Here is a 24,840-nt window from a genome sequence, read left to right on the forward strand (position 1 = left end):
TGAGAGCCTGATGAATTCCTTTTGACTAAAATTCTGTTAATATGTTGGTATCTGAAAAGCTCTGTATACTTCTAAAGGAACATTGACAACTATCTGAAGTATCGTGTAAGACCGTGTCTAGGACACAGGCCTCAATTGAGATTTACGTATAAGACCATGTCTAGGACATCAGCATCGTATCTGATTTCGTATAAAACCCTATCTGGGACCGAGGCATCGATATTGAATTACATGTAAGACCACATCCGGGACGTCGGTGTTGTACTTGTTTATGAGCATCTGTATCGTTTCTGACCCGTCTGATGATAGCGTACAAAATCTGAGATTAAGTGTATGAAATGTATAACCTATGCAGGTACGTGTGTATTGTACTAAATTTCTGAATACGAAAGACTCTGTCTTTGTGAAATATGTATGGAATTTGCAAATGAAGCATGATATATATGCAACAAAGGAGCATGGTTAAGCTTATGAGTTATTTGATGAAATAACATTGAATCTTTATTGTTGAATTGTAATTTTATGCTTTAGTAGTTAGACCAATTGTATTTGGCTTACTAAGCTCTTTGTAGCTTACTCTGTGTGCGTTTACTGTCTATTTGACAGTTATCATAGCTACTGAAGGCTCAAAGATAGTCGAGGATAGTCACCACACTAACGATCCCATTTTGGTACTTTTGGAAGTGTAAATATTTTGAAGTATGGCATGTATAGGCTAGAAGGTCTATGTATTAAGTTTTGATTTGTAAATATATGTTATGCCATGATAGTTGGCTAGTGAAAGGTATAAGTTTTGGTATGATTTTCAATGGGTAGTTGAATGATGATAATTTAGTTGTATGAAGCATGTTTTGAGCATAGAATTGGTTGAAAATTGTTGTATGAATGTTGTTTAACCTTGCTAGTAAGAAAGATCCATATAGGGGTGGTAAGTTGGCTTAATCCAAGCCTGCATTGTGCCACACAGTCAGGGGACACGGGCGTGCCTTGTGTCCGTGTAAGAAAATCTGTAACCTTTTAAGATCCACACGGCTAAAGCACACGGGCGTGTCATATGGTCGTGGGCTTAAGTCAGTATCTAGCTATGTACCACATGGCCATGACACATGGCCGTGTTTGTTGGTCGTGTGAAAAAGTCAGTATAGGACCTCTTTTTGGCGCGGTAGGTTCATATGGGTGTGTCTAATGCCCGTGTATGCCACACAGCCTACTCACACGGGCGTGTGACTTTAACAGTTTTGGAAGATTTGGTTAAGTTCTGAAAATTCTGAATAGGTTCGGTTTAGTTCTGACCTTTCCTTTAATATATGTTTTAGGCCTTGTAGACCACATTGATGAATGAATTGGTGATGAATGTTTCTATAATAATGATATATGAAATCTGTGATTCTGAATTAGTTTGAAATGTTCTGTCTGTCTGGTAATGTCTTGTAACCCTAATTCGATGTCGGTTACGGGTTAGGGGTGTTACATTTTATTGGTATCAGAGCTATGGTTTAGTCGGTTCTAAGACTACCATAGCGTATATAAGTCTAGCTATACATGCCATATATCTGAATCTGTGATAGTGTGATGACTCCTGACATTGAAATGTGCTTTTATATAGCAAATGGATCTTGATAGAGTTGTAGCTGACGATGTTGAAAGCAATACGCCTGCTCCCGCACAAGGGACGGTGCAAGCTAATTCTAGACCGACTATGAGTAGTCGTGATGGTGAGGCTAAGCAAGCCTTCTATCAGATGATGAATGATTGGTGCACTCAGTATATTAGAACCAATCCAATTGTACAACAACCTCTACCCCTGGTTAATCCTCCTCAAACTTCTGATATGCCACGAGTGAATCCGGTACAGTTGAGTAGACCACCAGTTGATAAGATTAGAAAGTATGGAGCTGAAGAGTTCTGAGCTACATTGAATGATGATGCTGAAAGAGCCGAATTTTGGTTTGAGAATATGATAAGAGTGTTTGATGAAATGTCTCTGAATCGTGAGGAATGTGTGAAACGTGCCGTTTCACTTCTGAGAGATACGGCGTACCATTGGTGGAAAACCTTAATATCTGTGGTTCCAAGAGAATGAGTTACGTGGGATTTCTTCCAAGCTGAATTCTGAAAGAAGTATATCAGTCAGAGATTCATTGATCAGAAACGTAAAGAGTTTCTCAAGCTTGAACAAGGCCGTATGTCTATCACTGAATACAAACATGAATTTGTGAGATTGAGCCAGTACGCTCAGGAATGTGTATCGAATGAAGCAATAATGTGCAAAAGGTTTGAAGATGGACTAAACGAAGATATCTGTCTGTTAGTTGGGATTTTGGAAATTAAAGAAATGGTAGTGCTCGTTGAGCGAGCATGTAAAGCTGAAGAATTAAGTAAAGAGAAAAGAAAAGCAGATTCTGAAGCTAGAGATGCTAGAAAGAGATCTTCGAGTAGACCATTTCAATCTGTCCAAATGCTAAAGCGGGACATTCAAATCGAGATCGAGCTAGATCGCATTCGAACTTCAGAGTCCCTGCTATTTCTATTGCAAGTGTCGAGAATGTCCGATCTGAGAGACCTGAATGTAAACACTGTGGTAAAAGACATCCGGGGAATTGTAGATTGAATGACTGAGCCTATTTTCGATGTGGATCTCTAGACCATTTTGTAAAAGATTGTTCTGAACCTGCTGAGCAAGAGAATGTACAGAATTCGAGATCGAGCAACACCTCAGCTAAAGGTAGACCTTCTAGAAATTTGAGAAATGCAAGTGGTGGCCAAAGAGCTACTAGGGATATCCTGTTGATCTGAGGCTAGAGCACCTGTCAAAGCCTATGCTATCCGAGCTCGTGAGGAAGCTTCGTCACCAGATGTGATTACTGATACTTTTGCTCTTTATGATACTTCTGTGATTGCATTGATAGACCCTGGATCAACGCATTCTTATATCTGTATGAATTTAGTACATAGTAAGACTTTGCCTGTAGAGTCTACTAATTCGTAATTAGAGTATCGAACCCCTTAGGCAAAAGTGTTTTGGTTGATAAAGTCTGCAAGAATTTCCCGTTATTGATTTGAGATATCTGTTTTCCTGCTGATCTGATGCTTTTGCCTTTCGATGAATTTGATATAATTCTGGGAATGGACTGGTTGACTTTGCACGATGCTATTATGAATTGCAAACGAAAAGTCATTGATTTAAAGTGTAAGAATGGTGAGATAATTCGAATTGAGTCTAGTGATCTGAATGGACTACCAGCTGTGATATCTGAAATGAAAGCATGAAAATATGTAAAGAAAGGTTGTGAAGCCTATTTAGCTTATATGTTAGATTCAAAAGTGAATGATAAGAAAGTTGAATCAGTGTCTGTTGTCTGTGAATTCTCTGATGTGTTTCCTGAAGAGCTACCTGGTTTGCCTCCAATTCGAGAAGTTGAGTTTGGCATTGAATTAGTACCTGGTACTACTCTGATATCGATAGCTCCGTATAGATCGGCTCCGACTGAGTTAAAGGAATTAAAATCTCAGTTGCAAGAATTGACCGATCGAGGGTTTGCTAGACTGAGTTTTTCATCATGAGGTGCTCCTGTTCTGTTTGTGAAAAAGAAATATGGCACAATGAGAATGTGTATTGGTTACCATCAACTTAATAAAGTGATTGTAAAGAACAAATACCCTCTGCCTAGAATTGATGATTTATTCGATCAGTTGAAAGGTGCTACTGTGTTTTCTAAGGTAGATCTGAGATCGGGTTACTACCAGTTGCAAGTAAAGGATTCTGATATTCTGAAAACTGCTTTAGAACGAGGTACGGCATTATGAATTTTTAGTTATGCCTTTTGGATTAACGAATGCACCTGTTACTTTTATGGATTTGATGAATAGAATTTTTAGACCGTATCCAGATCAATTTGTTGTTGTAATTATTGATGATATATTGATTTATTCACGTGATGAATCTGAGCATGCCGAGCATCTAAGAGTAGTGCTACAAACTCTGCAAGATAAACAATTGTATGCAAAGTTCAGTAAATGTGAACTCTGGTTTCAAGAAGTTGGTTTCTTGGGTCATATTGTATCAGCTTCTGGTATCCGAGTTGATCCAAGCAAGATTTCAGCTATTATGGATTGGAAACCTCCGAGGAATGTATCTGAGATCCGCAGTTTTTTGGGACTTGCTGGTTACTACAGATGATTTGTAAAACATTTCTCTGTGATAGCAACTCCGTTGATAAACTTACTTCAAAAATATGTAAAATTTGAATGGTTTGAAAAGTGTCAGAAAAGTTTTGATTGGTTAAAAACTCTGTTAACTGAAGCTCCCGTACTTGTGCAACCTGAATCAGGTAAAGAATTCGTTGTTTATAGTGATGCTTCATTGAACGGACTCAGTTGTGTGTTAATGCAAGAAGGAAAAGTTATAGCATATGCCTCGAGACAATTGAAGCCACATGAAAAAAATTATCTGACCTACAACCTTGAGTTAGCTGCTATTGTGTTTGCTTTGAAGATCTGGTGCCACTATCTATTTGGTGAGAAATGTCACGTGTTTTCTGATCATAAAAGTCTAAAGTATTTAATGACGCAAAAAGATTTGAATTTGCGACAGAAAAGATGGTTAGAACTGCTAAAAGACTACGAACTTGTGATTGATTCTCACCCAGGAAAAGCAAATGCGGTTGCTGATGCTTTGAGTCAAAAATTATTATTTGCAGTGAATGCTCATTTAGTTCTGCCTGATGATGGTTCAGTTTTAGCTAAATTAAAAGCGCGACCTTTGTTCTTATTGCAGATTATCGAAGCTCAGAAGGTTGATAATGATATTATGGCTAAACAAACTCAATGTAATTCTGATTCCGATTCTGAATTCCGAATAGATGATGATGATTGTCTGAGATTCAAAAATAGACTTTGTGTTCCGAGAAATCCAGAGTTGATTCAAATGATTTTGAGTGAAGCTCACAGTAGTAGATTTTCTGTCAACCGAGAAGTATGAAAATGTATAACGATTTGAAACAACTATATTAGTGGCCGGGAATGAAATGAGATATTTCTGACTTTGTTTTGAGATATTTAATCTGTCAGCAAGTTAAAGCTTAGCATCAAGTGCCATCTGGGTTATTACAACCGATTATGATTTTGGAGTGGAAATGGGATCGAGTGACCATGAATTTTATTTCGGGTTTACCTCTATCTCTGCGAAAGAAAGATGCAATCTGGGTTGTAGTTGACAGATTGACGAAGTCAGCTCATTTTATTCCAATACGATCTGATTTCTCACTTGATAAGTTAGCTGAGCTTTATATTTCTAATATTGTGAGATTGCAGGGTGTACCATTATCGATTATGTCAGATAGAGACCCAAGATTCACATTGCGATTCTAGAAGAAGTTGCAAGATGCTCTGGGTACTAAATTGCATTTTAGCACCGCTTTTCATCCGCAAACAGATGGTAAATCTGAACGGACTATTCAGATACTTGAGGATATGTTGAGATGTTGCATTCTTGAGTTTGAAGGTATGTGGGAACAATACTTACCTTTAATTGAATACTCTTATAATAACAGTTTTCATTCGAGCATTAAAATGGCACTGTACAAAGCCTTATACGGTAGAAACTGTAGAACTCCATTATACTGGTTTGAGCTCTGTGAGAATAAAATTTACAGTATTGATCTGATAAAAGAAACAGAACAGAAAGTGAAAGTAATCTGAGATAGTCTGAAAGCTGCCTCTGATCATTAGAAATCATATGAAGATTTGAAAAGAAAAGATATTGAATTTAAGGTCGGTGATAAAGTGTTTCTGAAAGTATCTCCATGGAAGAAACTGTTCCAATTTGGCAAAAAGGGCAAGTTGAGTCCGAGGTTCATTGGACTGTATGAAATCATCGAGCGAATTGGACCGGTTGCTTATAGATTGAGGCTACCATCTGGGTTAGAAAAGATTCGTAATGTGTTTCACATATCGATGCTTAGACGATACAGATCTGATCCCTCACATGTAATTTCACCGTTAGAGATTGAAATTCAATCCGATATGACTTACGAAGAAAAGCCGATCCGTATTTTAGCTCGTGAGGTTAAAGAGTTGCGAAACAAGAAAATTCCATTGGTTAAAGTGATGTGGCATCGGCACGGTGTTGAAGAGGCCACGTGGGAGTCTGAAGATTCTATGAGACAACAATATCCGAATCTGTTTAACGGTAAGATTTTCGAGGATGAAAATCCCTAACGGGGGAGAATTGTAACAGTCTAGTTTTGACCCTAGTAAGAATAGTGGTTTTGGGACCACAAATTCGAGTCCAAAAATATTTTAATATTATTTTCTGTGTCTGTGATAGGTAAATTTATATCTGCGAAATTTCTGTAATTTAATTTGTCTGTTTCTGTGCTTAATTATGAAAAGGGATTAAATCGCGTAAGTGTAAAAGTTTAGTGCTAAATCATAAAGCACCTAATTGGCTTGGCTTTTAAAGTAAAAGTCCTTGCATGTCAAATTTACCATTTGTTTTTAATGGTGGACAAATATGGACATGAGTTGGTAGTAATTACTATTATTTCATTAAAGGGCAAAATTGGAAAATGGCTTATAATGTGTAATAAAATAAAATAAACATGAAATGGCCATGAATTAGTGTCCATCCTTAGCCGAAATTTCATAAGAAAAAGAAAGAAAAAGAGCAAGCTAGGTTCGGCTTTGTTCAAGCTTGATTTAAGGTTCGTTTTTGTTCCGTTTTTTATAATTTCTATGCTTCTGTGATCGTTGCTTCGTGTTCTTCAAAACTGATGTCTGAATTTCTATTTTTGTTGAAGATTATGAAATGTGTCATTGATGATTATATGAGCTTTGTAATGTTTCTACATGGATTATGAAAGATATAGTTGAGATTATCATGTTTTATCTTTCGATTTTTGAGGAAATTGAGCTATTTGGGCTAAATTCTGAAAATAATGTTTTGGGGGACAAAAAATGTGAAATAAACATGTTGTATGGGCTTATATAGAAGCCATGAAAATTTTTCTAGCCCTTGTTGCAAAGAAATTTTGCATATTTGTGATTTTATGAAAAATGGACTAAATTGTCAAAGTGTGAAAATGTAAGGGCTAAAATGCAAAGTGCCCTAAATATGTGTACATGGATTAAATTGAATGAAATGAATGGTTGCATGGTTGAATTTGTATTGTATTATATCAAGAACAAAAAAATCGGACTTATATCGGGGGAAGTCCAAAATAGTTGAACAGATGACTCGTTTTATTCAAAATCTGTCCTAGGTAAGTTAAATTACAATTACGTGTTAAACTGATTAAATTCTGAATATACAAACTTTAATTTGTATTGGTTGGCCTTGAGAGCCTGATGATTACCTTCTGAGTAAAATTCTGTTAATATTTTGGTATTTGAAAGCTCTTTATACTTCTAAAGGAACATTGACAACTATCTGAGGTATCGTGTAAGACCGTGTCTAGGACACAAGCCTCGATTGAGATTTACGTATAAGACCATGTCTGGGACATCGGCATCGTATCTGATTTCGTATAAGACCCTGCCTAGGATAGAGGCATCGATATTGAATTACATGTAAGACCATCTCCGGGACGTCGGCGTTGTACTTGTTCCTGAGCATCTGTATCATTTCTGACCCGTCTGATGATAGCGTACGAAATCTAAGATTGAGTGTATGAAATGTATAACCTATGCAGGTACGTTTGTATCGTACTAAATTTCTAAATACGAAAGACTCTATCTCTATGAAATATGTATGGAATTTGGAAATGAAGCATGATATATATGCAACAAAGGAGCATGGTTAAGCTTATGAGTTATTCAATGAAATGGCTTTGAATCTTTATTGTTGAATTGTAATTTTATGCTTTAGTAGTTAGACCAATTGTATTTGGCTTACTAAGCTCTTTGTAGCTTACTCTGTGTGTGTTTATTGTCTGTTTTACAATTATAGTAGCTACTGAAGGCTCGGGGATAGTGGAGGATAGTCACCACACTAGTGATCTCATTTTGGTGCTTTTGGAAGTGTAAATATTTTAAAGTATGGCATGTATAGGCGAGAAGGTCTATGTATTAAGTTTTGATTTTTAAATATATGTTCTGCCATGAGTGTTGGCTAGCAAATGGTATAAGTTTTGGTATGATTTTGAATGGGTAGTTGAATGATGATGATTTAGTTGTATAAAGCATGTTTTGAGCATGGAATTGGTTGAAAATTGTTGTATGAATGTTGTTTAACCTTGCTAGTAGGAAAGATCCATATAGGGGTGGCAAGTTGGCTTAAACCAAGCTTGTATTGTGCCACACGGTCAAGGGACACGGGCGTGCCTTGTGGCCATGTAAGAAAATCAATAACCTCTTAAGATCCACACGGCTAAAGCACACGGGCGTGTCATATGGCCGTGGGTTTAAGTTAGTATCTAGCTAAGTACCACACGGCCATGACACACGGCCGTATCTGTTGGTCATGTGAAAAAGTCAGTATAGGACCTCTTTTCGGCACGACTGGTTCATATAGGCGTGTCTAATGCCCCTGTATGCCACACAGCCTAGTCACACGGGCGTGTGACTTTGACAGTTTTGGAAGATTTGGTTAATGATAAACCATAAATTATACATATTTTTACCCCATGTTTAATGCATTTTATGGATGATTTCTCATTAGAATTGGTGAATTCGATTCTCCTAATGCTTTAATTTCATGTTTTATACTTAGAAGAGCATAGGAGAGCGAAAGGAACGAGAAACGGGCCAACAATGGTGAAAATGGGCCAAAGTACGAGATCAACACCGCCTGGACCTCCTCACACGAGTATAGCACACGCCCGTGCCATTCTAATAGGCTCGAACACAGCCTGAAGTAATCATACACGGGCATGCCCCTACCGAGCCCAAGTTAAGTCCAATTCGGAAAAGGTCACTTTTGAGAGCTTTTAAGCATTCCAAAGCCTATAAATACACCCTAGAAGAGGAGAAAAGGGGAGACGGAGAATATGGGGTAAGGAATTACTCCAAGGAAGCTGATTGATCCATCTCAAAAGCCGGATTCATCATCAAGACTGAAGATCTCTCCTCAATTTCCCTTCAGGAGTTTTGGGTTTTCTTTATGTTTTGTATTCTTTATTCTTCTGAGATGTTTTCTTATTTAGTTATGAGCTAAAACCCCTAAATACCTAAGGGGAATGAAACCTAAGACGAATCATGTTATTATTTTCTAAATCGTATGATAAATATTTAACTTGTTCTTAATTATGTGTTCTTAATTCTTGATTTGATATCCCAGGATACTGATTCAAGACATGCTCTTATTCAGAGGAGGAATAGACCCTGTCTAAGAGTACTTTTGTCATAATTAAGCGAAGTTGAGTGCGCGCCTAGAAATAGGGTGACAAGATTTTTCTGGATTAGGGTGAAACCTAATAAGGGGATCTATAGATCGAGTTAATACAGCCCTAGAGTGTTAATTAGAGAAAAGTCTTGATTATTCAATCTAGGGATTAGACGTTATTAGTCTTGAATAGGGATAATAACATAACTTGGGGATCTTTACGGAACAAGTTGAATGAATAAATCATTCGATTCGGGGCCAGAATAGCAAGTAAAGCCTAGGTGGATTTTTCCTTAGGTATTGTCTCAATTCAATCGATTTTCCCAAAAGCAATTCCCCAATTCTTTTCTCTGTGCGTTCTTAGTTTAGATAATTAGTTAATTAAAACAAAACCTCTTTATTCTTAGGCTAGATAATAAAAAGACAGTTATTACTAGTACTTTTAGTTCCTTTGGGTTCGACAATCCGGTCTTGCTAAAACTATACTACTGTTCGATAGATACACTTGCCTACATCGCGATAATAGTTAGTTCAAGAACAAGTAATTATAAATATTTAAAACCTATCACGAAACCTCGCGATCAAGTTTTTGGCGCCGTTGTCGGGGACTAAAATATTAGGAACGCTTAATTTTAATTACTTTAGCCATTTATTTTTCTTGCAATTTTATTTTATTTTATCATTATTATTATTTATTAACCTACTCTTTCTTTCTCTTGGCAGGTTTTCATAGTTTATGACTAGAAGAAACCCATCAGGGCCACTACTTTTTGACAAAGAAATCAATCGAACAGTTCGTAAAAAACAAAAAATAATAAGGCAAAGCTTAAGATACATAGAGAAAGAGCAAGAAGACGATACTCAACCCCAACTGAAGAGATGGCTGAAAACCAAGGCAATCAACTACTTCCTGCAATTGCGGTTAATCAAAATCCTACTCCACGCACTATGTATGATTATGCTAAAACTTATTTATTAGGAACTGAATCTAGCATAGTTAGACCTGCTATTGCTGCGAATAATTTTGAACTGAAACCTAACACTATTCAGATGATACAGCAATTTGTTCAGTTTGATGGCTTGCAGGAAAAAGATCCCAGTGCTCACTTAGCAAACTTTCTGGAGCTTTGCGATACATTTAAAATCAATGGCATTTCTAATGATGCCATTCATCTTTGGTTATTCCCTTTTTCATTGAGGAAAAAAGCTAAACAGTGGTTGAACTCGTTACCACGAGGGTCAATTACTACTTGGGAACAAATGACCAAAAAATTTTTACTAAAATATTTTTCGCTGGCTAAAACGGCTAAATTACGTAATGATATCTCTTCTTTTGTGCAGATGGACTTAGAAACACTTTACGATGCATGGGAGAGATACAAGGATCTATTGCGAAGGTGCCCTCAACATGGGTTATCTCTATGGCTACAAGTTCAAACATTCTACAATAGTGTGAATCCCTCGACAAGACAGATGATTGATGCAACTGCTGGAGGAACCATCAACAAAAAAAACACCTGAAGAGGTTTATGAATTCATTGAAGAAATGTCACTGAATAACTATCAGTGGCAAGTCATGAGGACTAAGCCATCAAAAACAGTCGGTGTTTATAACGTCGACTCAGTTACTATGCTGTCAAATCAGGTAGAACTTTTTAATAAAAAGATTGATGGTTTACTTGGTTCTACGCAGGTACATCCAGTAATGAAGTGTGACTCAAGTGGAGGAGGTGTGCATACAGAATATCAATCCTACAACCGAAGAAGAACAAGTCAACTATATAGGTAACAATAACTTTAGATCTCAAAATAACCCATATAGTAATACTTATAATGCAGGTTGGAGAAACCACCCAAATTTCTCCTGGGGTGATCAAGGGAATCAAAAGCCACAAAATCCTTAGGGTTTTTAACAACCACCGTATCAACAAGAGAAGAAACCGAACCTTGAGGAGATGCTCTCTAAATTCATCTCGGTGTCAGAAACCCATATCCAAAATACCAAGACAGCACTTAAAAATCAACAAGCATCGATCCAAGGACTCGAAACTCAGATAGGCCAGCTATCCAAACTAATCTCCGAATGACCACAAGGTAGCTTACCAAGTAATACTGAACCTAACCCAAGGGAACACCTCAATGCAATTAGTACTCAAGATAAGGAAGGATTCATTGCGCCTGAGCCAGAGTTGATGCAAGAAACTGTGGTGAGAAAAGGTAAAAGTGAGGTAGGTCATAACAAAATAGTGAATGAAGAATATAAACCTCGTGTCCCATACCCTAACGCGACAAGGAAGGACCGCTCAGACGAACAATTTGGTAAATTCCTTAAACTTTTGAAAAAATTACATATTAACTTACCGTTTATTGAAGCTCTGTCACAGATGTCGAATGCAATGAAATTTTTAAAAGAGCTTTTAGTAAATAAGCAGAAGTTGGACGAAGCGTCACATGCGTACTCTGCTCAGCTATTCTACAGAATAAGCTACCCCACAAATTGAAAGATCCAGGGAGTTTTACAATTCCTTGCTTAATTGGTAGTTTAGATATAAATCATGCATTAGCTGATTTAGGGGCTAGTATTAACGTCATGCCTTACAAAATGTTTAAGCAACTAGGTCTTGGGAAACCTAAACAAACTAGGATGAGCATTCAATTGGCAGATAAAACTATAAGATTTCCTATGGGTATTATTGAAGATGTACTGGTGAAAGTAGATAAGTTCATATTTCCCGTTGATTTCGTTGTTCTAGACATAGAGGAGGATAATAACATCCCTTTGATTTTAGGGAGGCCCTTTTTAGCAACTGCTAAAATAATTATTGATGTTGGCACAGGTGAGCTTACACTTCGTGTGGGAGACGAAACAATCACCCTTCAAGCTCGTAATTCTGGCATCACATCGAACATTGAAGGTAATGCTCCACACCAATCTACTAAAACTGACAATATGACTTTGCAGAAATTGAGCTTCAAAGAAGTTCACAAGCCATGTTCCAGAAATGATAGAGGACACATTCATGAAGAACGAAGGCTATGGATAGAGGAGTTCGACGAATGGCAAGCACATAAATCGAGAACACATGATAAACCGAAACTACGCCAAAACGAGCCCGATACCTCTCAAAATCTACTTAAGGTTGGTGACAAGGTCTTATTAGATACCGCAGATCCCCACATTGTCACTACCACACCGAATGAGGAAATTCCTCTTACGGTACTCAGTATTTTTCCATTCGATATGGTGGAGGTGAGTCATCCCAAGTTCGGCACTTTTAAGGTAAACAACACCTGATTAAAACCTTATTTTGATGAGATTGATAGCAGGAATGAGGAGTATAAACTCCTCAAACCACCATGACCATTCACTGAAGAGGTAAGTCGAGCTTAGACTATAAATAAGCGCTTCTCGGGAGGCAACCCGAGCACTAACAATATTAATTTATTTAAAATTTTGGTATTTAACTCGTAACATACTAATAGAGATCTTGAATACAGGTGTTTCCACAGAGACACAGCCAAGCACACGGGCGTGCTTAAGGCCGTGTGAAAACAGGGCAAAAGATTTCCCCAACACGGGCTACGGTAAAACCCCATGGCCGTAGTGCGACACGCTCGTGTGGAAGACCCGTGGTTGAAATTAAGAAACTAGCACGGGCGTCTGACACGCCCATGTCTAAAACCCGTGGTCAAACCTATTAAATTAACACGAGCGTGGAGCTTGAACACACGGGCATGGGAGAAGCGAACAAAGCTAGACACGGCTGTGCAACACGGCCGTGTACTAAACGTCAGACGCGCCCAAATTTGAAATTCGCGAATCACACGGGCTGAAATTGGGGGACACGGGCGTGTGCCATGGCCGTGTGCCCCAAAATCTATAAATACCCTGCACTATTCACTTTCTTCCCCATTCAAAAACCCTAACCTTAGCCGCTGCAACTCCACATGGCCCCCTACCACGCCCGTGCGTCGTCTTCAACTTCATTTTTGACACCCAATCTCTCTTCCTTAGCGTTTGTTTACTCTCTTCACTTCTATTTTACTTATTACTATTTTTTTACAACAATTTCCATTTCTTTTGAACTATCTTCCATTTCTGTTCATTACTTTATCATTTAGTTTGTATTTTTAGTTAGTTATTATACATTGCATGTTAAATCAAGTGATTAGGAAACTTCATACCCATGATTTTACCATGCTCATTCTCATGATATTCCCATGCTAATATCTCTCATGTAATTTGCATTGTTCAATTATTTCTTATACATTTCATATTGTTAGGAAAGCTTCATTCTTTTACACATGCCATTACTACATACAATGACAAAGTCATGAATTATTATATTAGTTATGTTTGGTTGTAGCTGAAAGTCTGCTTTTTAGTTGGAAATTGTATTCCTTTTACTTCGACCACTCATCAAGATGACTTGATGATTCTAATCGCAGATACCATGTCATTGTCAAGAGGAAAGAAAATCACTGTACCTGCTTCGAAGAAGAGGAAGGGAGCGTCCTCTTCCGCGGGCCCAACCTCAGAATTCCATCACCCTCTCTTACAGTTTCCCCGAGGTCCCCAGGAAGAACTGTTCCAAATACCTTGGGCCCGACCCTTAATTGCGAGCCGCTGCATCGACTGGGCTACCGTAGAACAAGTCCAAATGGCTAATACGATTCGGGCTCTCTTAACCACCGACCCTTAGGAGCTGTTCTTCGGGATTATCGAGCTGACATACCTCGAGCTCATGATGGAACTATGCTCAACGTTCCATCTCCGAACCGTAATGATAAGGTATGATGATCCTGGCATGGTCCAGTTTCGCCTAGGTAGATTAATCCGCCAGCTAAGCATCCTAGAGTTCGGTGCTGCTCTAGGCCTATATAGGGAGGAGTTTCGAGAGGAGAATGAACTACATGCTCTCAGTCGCCACATACATTTCTCTCCCTTGAAGTGTTGGCAAACTTTGGCCCCTAGCACAGCCTCGTACAATCCTAGCCGCTCCAAGGCATCAGTTCTCCCACCATCCCTGAGGTACTTACACGCTATTTTAGCTCACACGATTACAGGGAGGTGAGAGAGCACTGGCATCGTCAACACCCACGACGTCTACTTCTTATGGTGCATGTTGCAAGGGCACGTCATTGACCTTGCCTATTTCATCGCCCTTGTGATTCAGCACTAGACAGAGCGGCATCGGAAGGGGTCATCTCCATTGGCCCCTACATGACTAGGCTGGCATGACACTTCGGGCTCCTCAACACCGCGGCCCAAGAATCATCCCTCACTCTCATCGGCCAGATGTCTCCACAAGGCATCTCAAGCATGCTTAGCATGAGGATGATCGAGAGGTGCCGAGGAACCTACCCTCCCCAGTATCGTCTCGCACAATCTACCTAGGAGGAGGCCTACGAGGACATTGCTGAAGATGTCCCCCCACAGCACGAGGACCCACCGACCCAGCCACCACCATCCTCTCGTCCAGTTCATGCGGCAGCTTCATTTGGTAACATCTCTGAACGCCTCACCCGATTTGAGCAGCACTATTTTCAACGATTTGACAACATTGATGCTACTCTACAGCAGATTTATCAGCACCTCCACATCTCATCGCCAGTTCTACCTTGCGAACCATCCAGCGATGAAGATGTTTAGAAATATTTGTTTATTATTTTATGTTTTTAATTTTTATTGAAACTACTTTTTATTTTTGTTAGATTTTAGAATTTTATTTTTAATTATTAATTTCGGTTATTTCTCTTCGAGCACTTATTCTTCCTAATATCCCCTAAAAAGTTCCTGATTTTATCACAGTTATATAGAGCTCTTAAGCTCATCATCACATAGGAACTAAAACTCCACCGGGAAAGGTTCTCCACGACTACCATGTCCTGCTCGACCATGACCATAGCTACGACCGCAGGAGTATCCTCCTCCACTCTCGAACTGATCACTCTCCAAAACTCTAGTTCGAGGAATTCACCATACAGGAAGTTTCACTTCTCTCCCTATCTTATTTTTATACTCTAATATCTATCTTTGTACATTGAGGGCAATGTACATCTTAAGTGTGGGGGGTATTTATTTCATTATCAGAAAAATCCTGGAATAATCATCTTGTTCTCTTGAAAAACTCTCATATCATATTTAGGATAAATTTTAATTAATTTATGATTTTGATTGATATATCTTGAATTAAAACATAGGCCCTTATGCATTGATTGTTTAAACTTTAAGACATTAAAGAATCAAGCATGATAAGTTGATTTTTAAGAATTTAAAATTATAGATTGTTTCCCCAAGTCTAGGTATTACTTTGAATTGGAATTAATGAGTCTAAACATCAAAAAACCATAATTTTTGTGAGATTTTTGAGCCTTTTTAGCATCTTTTCATCCTTTCATGCTCACTTTTAATTTGCTTTGAGTGCGTCAGTATTGAACTATTATTCTAGAACTTGCTTGATTATGCATGTCGAAACCACACCATTTGATTTGATATATCAAAATGATTAAGGAACTTAGGATTAACCCACTCATGCCATGAAAAGCCTACCTCCACGATTAACCCCTAGTAAACCCCCTTGAACCTAACAAGCCATTTCTTGTATTAACCTTAATATTAACCCTTAACCCATTATTGTTAAAATTCCCTAAATTAATCCTTATTTTTGTCGAGATTTGAATTGAATAAATTGTTTAGCTATGTCTTGTTCTTATTAGCTACTCTATGTTATGCAACTTGTTCTTAAAAAAAACTATGTATGCATATCTGTAATTTCATATTCTGAGAGAATCTCTGTTGTACGTAAGTGAAGATTAACTCTTTTTCTAGTTAGGAAATTTTTCAATTCAATCTCGATTCTAACCCTTTCTTTCAGCTTGTGCCACACCCCCTAACCAAGCCTCATTACAATCCTCTAAAGACCTTTTGATTGATGTATCATCTTAAATTATAGTGGTGGAGATTTGATTTTCATGGAAGCCTATGGTAATGACTTTTCATTATTGACTATTGAGTGCTTCATTTATTATTCTTAAACACCTCGAGTGATTTGAGTGAACCTTTAGTGAGGATGTGAAACTCTGTGATATTTTGAATCAAAGGTAATTACTTAGACGAAGGGAAGCACCTAAGTTTGCATGACTAAATACCCAACTTGGAATGTTTGAAACTTTTATATTCTTTTAGTTGAATTCTCAATGTATGATTACTAATGGATTAATGTGAGATATTATCGATAGAAATTATAAGTTGAGAAGAATTTATTTTTATTATGAGTTGAGAATTTTTCTTGAGGACAAGCAAATGCTTAAGTGTGGGGGTATTTGATAAACCGTAAATTATACATATTTTTACCCCATGTTTAATGCATTTTATGGATGATTTCTCATTAGAATTGGTGAATTCGATGCTTCTAATTCTTTAATTTCATGTTTTATACTTAGGAGAGCATAGGAGAGCGAAAGGAACGAGAAACGGACAAAAACAGAGAAAATGGGCCAAAGTACGAGGTCAACACGGCCTGGACCTCCGCACACGGGTATAGCACACGCCCGTGCCATTCTAACAGCTCAAACATGGCCTGAAGTAATCACACACGAGCGTGTCCCTGCCGAGCCGAAGTTAAGTCCAATTCGAAAAAGGAAACTTTTGAGGGCTTCTAGGCATTCCAAAGCCTATAAATACACCCTAGAAGAGGAGAAAAGAGGAGACGAAGAATAGAGGGTAAGGAATTACTCCGATGAAGCCGATTGATCCATCTCAGAAGTTGGACTCATCAACAAGACTAAAGATCTCTTCTCAATTTCCCTTCAGGAGTTTTAGGTTTTGTTTATGTTTTGTATTCGTTATTCTTCAAAGATGTTTTCTTATTTAGTTATGAACTAAAACCCCTAAATACCTAAGGGGAATGAAACCTAAGACGAATCTTGTTATAATTTTCTGAATCGTATGATAAATATTTAACTTGTTCTTAATTATGTGTTCTTAATTCTTGTTTTGATGTCTAAGGATACTGATTCAAGACATGCTCTTATTTAGAGGAGGAATAGACCCTGTCTAAGAGTACTTTTGTCCTAATTAAGTGGAGTTGAGTGCGCGCCTAGAAATAGGGTGACAAGATTTTTCCAAATTAGGGTGAAACCTAATAAGAGGATCCATAGATCGAGTTAATGCAACCCTAGAGTGTTAATTAGAGAAAAGTCTCGGTTATTCAATCTAGGGATTAGATGTCATTAGTCTTGAATAGGGATAATAACATAACTTAGGGATCTCTACGGAACAAGTTGAATGAATAAATCGTCCAATTCGGAGCAAAAATAACAAGTAAAGTCTAGATCGATTTTTCGTTAGGTATTGTCTCAAGTCAATCGATTTTCCCAAAAGCAATTCCCTAATTCTTTTCTCTGTGAATTTTTCGTTTAGATAATTAGTTAATTAAAACAAAACCTCTTTATTCTTAGGCTAGATAATAAAAAGACAGTCATTACTAGTACTTTTAGTTCCTTTGGGTTCGACAATCTGGTCTTGCTAAAACTATACTACTGTTCGATAGGTCACTTGCTTACATCGCGATAATAGTTAGTTCAAGAACGAGTAGTTATAAATATTTAAAACCTATCACGAAACCTCGCAATCAGTTAATTTCTGAAAATTCTGAATAGGTTCGGTTTAGTTCCGACCTTTCCTTTAATATATGTTTTAGGTCTCGTAGACCACATTGATGAATGAATTGTTGATGAATGTTTCTGTAATAATGATATATGAAATCTGTGATTCTGAATTTGTTTGAAATATTCTATCTGTCTGGTAATGTCTCGTAACCCTAATTCGATGTCGGTTACGGGTTAGGGGTGTTACAGGCCATAAATATCGCAGCAACATTGCCAGTTAACAGAACGGTTATAAGCCATAAGTATCACAGAAAGGCTGAAAGCCTTGTACAGAACGCCTACAAGCCGTACACTTCCTCCGTCAATAATAACCCAACCCCATGTAGTATGTCATGTCATAAATATTGTGTATGCAAAGTCATACTCTGTACAATCATATATGTAAATCATAAGCACCTCAGTCAAACGGAACATAAGAGCATAATCGCCATTCTACCATGCAGGGGTATTACGGTCATTTTGCCCTACAGGGGCATTACAGTCATTTTCCAAACTGGGGGTATTTATGACCCATCAATAGTCCAGCGTCGCCTCGAGTGACTTAAGTAACCTAAACAGACATAACGGTGCAAATGGGCCTAAGGCCTATTACTCGGCCCAAGTGGGTCGGGACGCTTGTGTTCCCAGCCCATTTATCCCAATTTCAATCACGGCTATGCGAACACCATATCCCAGCTCATAATTTGACACTTACCATGGAATTTCTACGTGTGGGGCCCACGAGCCCATTTCGCCCACACGACCCATTTCAGTCCATCGAGGCCCAAAAATAACTTGAGTCATGCACACGACATGACAAGTCTATCTACTTTCCGCTTATTAGCGAAATTTACCCACGCAGGCACACGAGCCTATTGGGCCTATTCGGCCCATTATGGCCTATCGAGGCCCATAACAGCCCCAGTCCACGAAAATGCACGTGATGGCCTTTGCAGTCTATCGCCTATGATTTGTGGGATCGATTTACCCCACGAGCGTTCACACGCTCGCGAGGCCTCAAATGCCAAAGTTTCGGCTTTCACCGATTCGCAGTTCAATAGGTGTGTGATTACACTCCTTTTTTGGCTTTTCGATAGTAATGGTTCACAGTGTACAATTACAAACCTTTTTCTGCAGAATCGCGCGAGAAATCTCCCAGTACCAACCCTTAACCAAAGTGTGTGATTCGGTCCGCTTGTAATGTTAATCGAAACATGACTACACCTTTTCATGCCTAAATGCTGTAATAACAAAGGAATCCATTAACCAACAAAAGTGATTTCCTTAAATCACATGGTAAGAAAACAGTTCCAGTGACTACCTTCAGAAACTCCTTTACCTCACCAAAAACCTAGAATCCAACAACCACCACCCCATAAAAAAGGGATCATGATTTCGGCAACCCAGGTACAAGACGAGAAACAGGTAATCGGTTTTTAGAAAAGATAGAAGAACGTGTTTGAACACATATAACTATAACAAAAAAAAAGAGAGAACCCACGAGTGCCTACTAGTTTGTCAGAACCCTTGTAAACCAAAATCGTATGTCACTAGCAGAAGAGAAAAGCAATTGGCCAAGAACCGAATAAAGAGGGTAGGCTAAAAGGAAAAGCAATGAAAAGATTAAAAGGGAAATCAATTAGGGGAGAACTGAAAAGAAATTAGTATAGTGAAAAAAGTGATGGTAAGGGAAGCGATTGGGACAAAAGATGAAGAAACAAAAGATAGTATATTCGGCCAGGAAAAAGAGAAGTAGAAACAAAAGTGAATAAAGAAAACCGTCAACAAAGGTTGTATTCGCCAACACCAATTATTTTCCCAAATGGTCAATTCCGCGACACACCAATAACCCAAAATGGAAAGCAAAAAGAGATATATTTCGGCACTAAGAGTCACAAACAAAAAATGTCCAAAACTCACAAAAATGAGAGGAGAAACATCTCATAGTCGAATTTGCATACTCCAACCCCCCAATCGACTACAACTCTTCCTAATTTGAACTCATTGACTTTCTCCTAAAATCTCTCCCCTTATCCCTCCTAATTCAACAACCATGACTAGTTCAAACTTCACCCTTTTACCAAGTCCACAACAACTTTCCAAAGTTTCAATCCAATTCAACCACTTACCATCCCCTTGTAGCAAAATAATTGCGTTTTTCTTGTAAGGGGATTCGAACCCTTGCCCTTCTCACATGCTCACACGCCACATGCCCCCCTGCCACAAGCTCTTTTGTGTCACACTTTATCCTCAATTAATTATAAGGTCTATGGGCCAAAGTCTAGGTTCCTTTAAAAGAAAAACCAAAATAAATTGCAAGAGACAAGATTTGAACCCAAGCTCCCTTTCAACCTTAATGGCGCCACAACCACTAGACCACATGCTTCATTGTGTCATTTACTTAACACAATAATTTAAAAGGCCTTCATCCAAGCATCCAGGGATTTATTCACTGAAAATCAAAATTTTTGCTAAAGCCCAGGTTTGAACCCAGGACTTTTCCCACTCCTCTCAAGACCTTTAACCACTTGAGCAGACATTTAATTGTGTCATTTCCTTGCATAATTAAATACTTATATGCAACCTTCTTACAGTCTCATACTCAAGGCCCAATACTTCTAGGCCCAAATTCAAGGCGTTACAATTCTACCCCCTTAAAGAAATTTCATCCTCGAAATTTCCAACTATCAGAATAGTCGTACAACCTAGCCTACCACACAACGCTCTTGCTGCGTACTCTGATCCTAACAATAGAAGCATGCACCAAACCATCTATCTATCAAAGTGGATAAATAACACATGCATACCATTTCCAGAACACACAGAGAATAAATACAAACTCTAAATTCAAGTGTAGCAACACAGTCTAATATCTAAATAAATCACATTATTTTTTTATCTGCTGCTTTTCAACAAAAACAAACAATAGTTTCAAAAACTTACGAATTCGACGCTGGAGACTTGTGTGCCACACTTTTTAGAAGAAATATCTCAAGTATATTGCACATATGGAAACAAATTTTTGAAATTCAATTTTTGGAAACCCATTCCACAGCCGAGTTTTGTAACCCAGGCTCTGATATCACTAAATGTAACACCCCAAACTTAGCATAGATGTTATGGCCAAATCTGGCGTGTTACATCAACGCGTCGTTCAAAAATTGAGTTGTTGTTAAAAGTTCATTTCTATAATTAAAACCTTTTGCTCGAGGTTAGCAAATCATCTCGTCAAAAATGTTTACTTAATGTTTGGCATTGATACTTTAAGTTATTTCAAATCGCGGAAGCTACTAAAGTTTGAAATATAAAAAGTTTGTTTTTAAGTGTTTTTGAAAATAGTTATTAATTTTTGAAAATTTGTGTTTAGCATTTTTAAATAAGGAAATCAAAAGCCCAATTAAAAATTTAATACCTCAAAGGCCTTATTACAGAATTAAAACCCCAAAACATAAAATTCAAATAAAAAGTCTACAGTAGAGCATCAGCGGTCGTGTGGCCACCTCCGAGTCTCTCGCGGCTCCAAATAGCCTAAGGTTGGGGATTACCTGCACAGTTAATAAACAGGATGAGTTTATGAAAACTCAGTCTGTAATCTCCTTCTAAATTAAAACAGTTAGTAAACAAACAGAATTCAAAATCAGTCTGGGTCGAAGCCCATTATAGTAATAGAAAAATGTGTGTGGGCCTAAGCCCAGTACAATTTCACTTGGGTCTCAGCCCTCATCAGAATCAATTGAGCCTAGCCCATTTTCAATATCAGTAACAGTTGGGCCTAGCCCATTAACAGATCGGGTGGGCCTAAGCCCAATATAGAATCAGTATCAGATACAGATATGCAGACAGATATCCAGCCCAGTCCAACCAATACACCACCCGTACCAACCAACACACCATGTGGGGATAAAATCGACCTACCCAACCAACACACCAAGCTTAGCACTGGTTGCGGCACTAAGTCAATAGAACTACTTAACAGCGTAGACAGAACAGCTAAAGGCCGTAAATATCGTAGCAACACTGCCAGTTAACAGAACAGTTATAAGCTATAAGTATCACAGAAAGTCTGAAAGCCTTGTACAGAACGGCTACAAGCCGTACACTTCCTCCGTCAATAATAACCCAACCCCATGCAGTATGTCATGTCATAAATATTGCGTGTATGCAAAGTCATACTCAGTACAATCATATATGTCAATCATAAGCACCTTAGTTAAACGGAACATAAAAGCATAATCGTCATTCTACCATATAGGGGTATTATAGTCATTTTGCCCTACAGGGCATTATAGTCATTTTCTAAACCGGGGGTATTTATGAGCCATCAAATAGTCCACCATTGCCTCAAGTGACTTAAGTAACCTAAACAAACATAACGGTACAAATGGGTCTAAGGCCCATTACTCGGCCCAAGTGGGCCCACATGCTTGTGTGGCCCATTTAGCCCAATTTCAGTCACGGCTATGCGAACACCATATCCCAGCTCATAATTTGACACTTACCAAGGATTTTATACACATGGGGCCCACGAGCCCATTTTGCCAACACGGCCCATTTCGATCCATCGAGGCCCAAAAACAACATGACCAGTCTATCTACTTCCCACTTAATAGCAAAATTTACCCACCGAGCCCACGGGCCTATTGGGCCTATTCTGCCCATTATAGCCTATCAGGGCCCATAATGGCCCCAGTCTACGAAAACGCACGTGGTGGCTTTTGCAGTCTATCGCCCATGATTTGTGGGCTCAATTTACCGCACGAGCGATCACATGCTCGCAAGGCCTCAAACGCTGAAGTTTTAGCTATTTGGCTTTTTGGCTTTCGTTGATTCGCAGTTCAACAAGGGTGTGATTACACTCCTTTTTCTTCTTTTTGATTGTAATGGTTCACGGTGTACAGTTACACACCATTATCTGCAGAATCGCACGAGAAATCTCCCAGTACCAACCCTTAACCAAAGTGTGTGATTCGGTCCGCTTGTAATGTTAATCGAAAGATGACTACACCCTTTCTTGCCAAAATGCTGTAATAACAAAGGAATCTATTAACCAACAAACGCGTGATCTAGCACTTGAATCTATTTTATTGCTTAACAAAAACCCAAATCCAAAGATAGGGCATCCGACCAACCCCAACGTGCTAGACCAAAACGCTTACCTTAAATCGCATGGTAAGAAAAAGGTTCCAGTGACTACCTTCAGAAACTCCTTCACTTTACCAAAAACCTAGAATCCAACAACCACCACCCCATAAGGAAGGAATCATGATTTTGGAAACCCAGGTACAATATGAGAAACAGGTAATCGGTTTTTAGAAAAGATAGAAGAATGTGTTTGAACATATATAACTATAATAGAAAAACAAGAGAGAACCCGTGAGTACCTACCAGTCTGTCAGAACCCTTGTAAACCGAAATCGTATGTCATTAGCAAAAGACAAAACCAATCGGCCAAGAACCGAATACAGAGGGTATGTCGAAAGGAAAAGCAATGAAGATTAAAAGGGCAATCAATTGGGGGAGAACTGAAAAGAAATCAGTATAGTGAAAGAGATGATGTTAAGGGAAGCGATTGGGACAAAAGATGAAGAAACAAAAGATAGTATATTCGACCAGGAAAAAGAGAAGTAGAAACAAAAGTGAACGAAGAAAACCATCAACAAAGGTTGTATTTGACAACACCAATTAGTTTCCCAAATGGTCAATTCTGCGACACACTAATAACCCAAAACAGAGAGCAAAAAGAGATATATTTCAGCACTAAGAGTCACAAACAAAAAATGACCAAAACTCATCAAAATGATAGGAGAAACATCTTATAGCTGATTTTGCATACTCTAACCCCCCAATCGGCTACAACTCTCCCCAATTCAAATTCAATTCAACAACCATAACCAGTTCAAACTTCACCCTTTTACCAAGTCCACAACAACCTTTTAGAGTTTCAATCCAATTCAACCACTTACCATCCCCATGTAGCAAAATAATTACGTTTTACTTGCAAGGGGATTCGAACCCTTGCCCTTCCATATGCTCACACGTCACATGCCTCCCTGCCACAAGCTCTTTTGTGTTACACTTTATCCTCAATTAATTATAAGGTTTATAGGCCAAAGTCCAAGTTCCTTTAAAAGAAAAACCAAAATAAATTGCAAGAGCTAAGACTTGAACTCAGACTCTCTTGCAACCTTAATGATGCCACAACCACTAGACCACATGTTTCATTGTGTCATTAACTTAACACAATAATTTAAAAGGCCTTCATCCAGGCATCCAGGGCTTTATTCACTTAAAACCAAAATTGTTGCTAAACCCAGGTTTGAACCCAAGACTTTTCCCACTTCTCTCAAGTCCTTTAACCACTTGAGCAGACATTTAATTGTGTCATTTCCTTGCACAAATAAATACTTATATACAACCTCCTTATGGACCCATACTCAAGGCCCAATACTTCTAGGCCTAAATTCGGGGCATTACAACTATATCATTGAGTTCAACAAAGCAAACATTACCTACAGCTTTTTCAAATCATGCAAAAATAATTGCAATGCATTAGGCAAGTCAAGAGTTTGTTTGGCTGAGGTTATTAATGGTCACTAAACTAACTATAAATACGACAAAGGCAAGCGCACCTATTGAACAATAGTATAGCTATGGTGAGTAGAGAATATTGTATCCACGAGGACTAAAAGTATTAGTGATTACCATTTTTCTATTATTTAGCCAACAATTTGAAGTGATGTGTTTTAATCTAAATTTACTAAACTAATTTAACTAAGAACGTAACAGAGAAAGAATCAAGAAAATAATTTAATATTAACCAATGAGATAGACAATACCTAGGAGAGGATCCACCTAGACATCACCTA

General features: G+C 38.3%; 1 non-coding gene across 1 annotated transcript; it reads right to left on the bottom strand.

Moving 5' to 3' along the window:
* Positions 1-10,630: 10,630 nt before the first annotated feature.
* Positions 10,631-10,737, bottom strand: LOC121227764 (small nucleolar RNA R71). The gene has a single exon (XR_005925287.1). It is a non-coding gene; the product is annotated as a small nucleolar RNA R71 (small nucleolar RNA).
* Between the last annotated feature and the right edge of the window lie 14,103 nt (positions 10,738-24,840).

Source organism: Gossypium hirsutum, chromosome A03 (genome assembly GCF_007990345.1).
Source record: "Gossypium hirsutum isolate 1008001.06 chromosome A03, Gossypium_hirsutum_v2.1, whole genome shotgun sequence".
NCBI classification, from domain to species: Eukaryota; Viridiplantae; Streptophyta; class Magnoliopsida; order Malvales; family Malvaceae; genus Gossypium; species Gossypium hirsutum.